The sequence below is a fragment of the Pygoscelis adeliae genome, unplaced genomic scaffold (assembly GCF_000699105.1).
Source record: "Pygoscelis adeliae isolate BGI_AS28 unplaced genomic scaffold, ASM69910v1 Scaffold155, whole genome shotgun sequence".
Taxonomy (NCBI): domain Eukaryota; kingdom Metazoa; phylum Chordata; class Aves; order Sphenisciformes; family Spheniscidae; genus Pygoscelis; species Pygoscelis adeliae.
Genome location: NW_008824932.1, coordinates 499086 through 503002, shown reverse-complemented (window position 1 = coordinate 503002; position 3917 = coordinate 499086).

Here is a 3917-nt window from a genome sequence, read left to right as displayed (position 1 = left end):
AACTCATTGCTGCATTGCTGGAAACAGTTTTCTGAGCAGGACAGGCTTGTTCTGGCATGGTTCTTGCTTTGTGCCTGTCCTGATCAGCCCAGACATAAAAATAGGCCCACATCAGTTACTGAGGTGCGCACAATAGCTTTTGTGTTACTGTGATCTGATTTCGCCATGGTGGCCATCATTTCTGTTTCCCTATGCTTTATTGTCTTTGAACAGTCACTCACACCGGTGCTGCAGTTACCATACAGAGTGGGGAGGCCTACTAAGAGCTGGTGGCCTTGGGATCTGTGATATTCAGTGCTGCTAACCCATTACTTCTCAAACAGATGTGGGAGATCGGGCAAAAAAGGCTGCTGCTGTAAGCAGGGGAAAGAGGGGGTTTGGAGGAGGTTGTTCTCTGCTACTTCTGCTTTCCATATATTGCCCAAACAGGAGCACCGTTTCTTACTAGTTGCAGTTTGTCTCTGGGAGCAGTCCTGTTGCAACTCAATAATGAAGCCTAGGGAAACTAATTTCACTTTAAGACAGTCTTCCAAAAAGTTGTATTGGAGCCAAATGATCTGTAAACATCAAAACAGGTTATTAATCTCCTGTTCTTTGCATGTCCTTGTGTCTTGCTGTGCCACAGGACTCCATGTGCGGCGTCGCTTATGAACCCCTATCAAAACCACATTAAAACCCAGTGTTAGTTTGCCATACTTTCAGCTTGGAAGATCAGTTGAGCTTTTTCCTTTTCAAGTATCTTTGTGTACTGAGAAAGATTTTTCAGGATCAGTGAGACCCTTGGCTCTAAATATTGTTTAGGGCTACCAGTGTCATGTCCTCAGTTGGGCTGCAAGTTTGATTGCCAGGAAAACAATTCATTTACGCGAAGGAGAACAATCCAACTCGCCCCACAGCTTTTAGCCCTGTGCTGCTAACTGACATTAACAGAAATAATTTCTACTTGGAAGAAGTTACAGAAAATGCATGACTTTACCTTCCTACTTAACAACTCTGTTCCAAGTTTTTGCCCAAGCATTTTTCAGAGTGGAATTTGGTGGTGTTTCCTGGGAGTTCCTTAGATACTTGACCCTAGGTCAGTCTCTCCTACAGAAAACCCTTTGGGAAAGTACGAATTCCAGTGGAAAATCCCAGAAATTTCCTTGGGCAGTTCTCCTTTGGGACTAATGGTTCTCAGTCTCACTGAGGTGATTCGAGAGCCCATCTTCATCCCAGTGATGTTTTAGCTTTTAAGCATGTTCCCTTTTGGTTAGTTGGCTCAGAACTGCATTTGCCCCTGTTGTGGAGTATCAGAGACAGTAAAGGAAAAGGAATTACTGGCATATGCTGTGCAAACAACGTGCATGCCTAAAGCGATACTAAATTCCAAGGGGATTTCCTCTACCAGATTGAAAAGGACCGTGGCTTCCCAACACCATGCTCTCACACCCTTGGGAAAAAAATGTGAAAATACGTAATCTCAAAACTGGGGGGGGACCACAGGAAATATTGTTGGGCAATTCATGATGGGAAGCCAGGGGTTCATATAAAACACCCTTGGTGGTATGAGAAGAATCCAACTTGTTTCCAGTTGGAATTTGTCATTTGTCCTTAAATGTATTACCAGAACTGTAATATTTTGGGGACATCAGGTTACCCCATTGCATAGGCTATAAGGCCAATAAGAGACTTTCAGAGAAGTACATCTCTGAGTAAGGCTTCGTTAGGTAAGTTCTCAAGGGTTTTAAAATCTATATTGGGACACAGGGGAGGAGGAAGATTCCAGTCAGTGATTGGTAGGAAATGCTTCATTAATATTAAGCTTTAGGTGCAGAAGAACTGAGGAAGTTGTTTTTCCACTATCACACAGGGAAGCAATACCAGTTAAGCCAAGGTCTGCAGCAGAAACATTTACTGGAAATGTTTACATGTACTTAATACCTTGACATGCATTATTCAACTTGTGTAATGTCATCTGGGGTGGAGCAGGGAGGAATGGCTTTACAGAAGAATTTGTTTGCTCCCCATGGAATATTTTCCTTAGCATAGCTACCTTCTTTGGCAATGAGGTACATTCCAGGAATTAAAAAAAAAAATAAAAATGCTCTTCAGCCATTTTTATGAACTGCTGGAATGTGTTCTCTTGCAAAGGTGACCTAACCTCGTCCAGACGGCTAGCCCTTTTCTGAGCAGTGATATCCTATCAGTCTGTCTTCATTGTAGAGCAGAACTGCAACAGAAGCCCCCTGTGAGCCCGCTCTGGGCAGGAGAGCTACACACTAAGTGGTGGAGCCATTTAAATGGATGCACTTCTCATACTGGAAATGAAAGCCCACTTTCCCTCTCAGAGGCGTACGCAGCAAGCGTTCTCTCCTGAGCAAACCAGTGAAGCACGTGCTTCAGTTTTCCTGATGTGTCTAACGGACCTTCTGAACTGCAGCCAAATGGACTGTGTGTTGAGAAAAAAAGAGTTCGTCTGCTGGTATTAACAATGTCACAGTGATACAGCGAGGAGATGGGGAGGAGAAATAGACGGGGAAGTGTGAAGTCAAGCTGGCATCTCTCTGCTTCCCTCTGTGTTTACTTAACATCCACACGGACAATAATTTAATGATTCACCTGCTGAATGATCTGTTTTGCTGACAAAGCTATGATAAATAGAGACTTGGCATCATTTGCATAGCTGTTTATCTAAAGGCATATGAGTCTCATAAATGAAGCTTTCATACTTGTGATAGATTGCCAGGCAGCGTGGGTGAAAGACACACATATTTTTATTTGGTTAATCCATACCTGGAAACATTGTTGTAAAAACAGATTTAGCACAAAGCCTGGAGTTTTCGAAGTAGTAAGGCAGGCTTAATTTGTTAGTTTTGAAAGTAATACTAATACACTCCTCCTCTTATGCCGCAACAATCTTTTTTTTTGTTGTTTAATGGCATCTAGCCAGATCTAGTAAGTTTAGCTATTGAGGACTAAAAATGAAGATAGCGCATATGTAGCTCGAAGAAACTGTCTAAAATGTAATTCCTAGAAATAAAATGAGTCTTCCTGATTGAGGATGACTGGATTGTCTAGCAACAAATGGTTGTGCGGAGTATTGCTTCAAACTATGTACTGGCATTTTAGGAGTATTCCCAGAACCTCTCCTGCATTGGTTGTGCAGTGCCCATTAATAACTTTGTGGGCGCTGTTCTGAAATGTGTCGGAGTGCTGGTTTTTCTGAGGGTAGGACTCATGGCTCCCGATCATGGGAAGTTAAATTAATAAAATTGTGAGACGAAAGTGTTTCTGTTTATTCCAGCAGAGCACTGAATATTCTTGGTTCTCACTGATTTCAGTGTGTCTTAGTGACTGTTTGCACTGATCTCAGTGTAGAAGAACAGTTTTATAGCAAAACAAACATTGATATGATTAGACGCTCATAAATTAGTATTAGAGAGCCTTCTAGACACTTGAGACATCCTTAATAAGAAATCTATAAATGCCTTTTGTATTTTTGGTAGTCCTTTTAAAGATAGAAGCTCATAAGTAGTAGTAAAATTGTAATACATTCATCAAAGGGAAGAAGTTCAAATCTGAGATTTTAAATAGGGATTCAAAAGAATAGTCCGTTTGTGAGTAAGAAGTGATATTTTGAGGAATTATGTTGCAGGTAATATTTGTTATTTTTCTTGTGCTTATTGATTTTTAAAATACAATGTGAACTTTTTCAGTTTGCCCTGATATGTAGGTACAGATGTACTAGCTTTCTAGTAGTGTGTATATCAATGGGATTAAAGTGATCGTGTTTTTCCATGGGCTAGTGAAATGCTAATGTGGTACGTGTGTTTTATGGTAGCAGTAATATAACACATTTGCTTTTATCTCTTTCTTTGGTTTGCACATGACACTTAACTTGTGCGAGATAAAGAAAGATTTGCTTTTGAGCAAGTCTT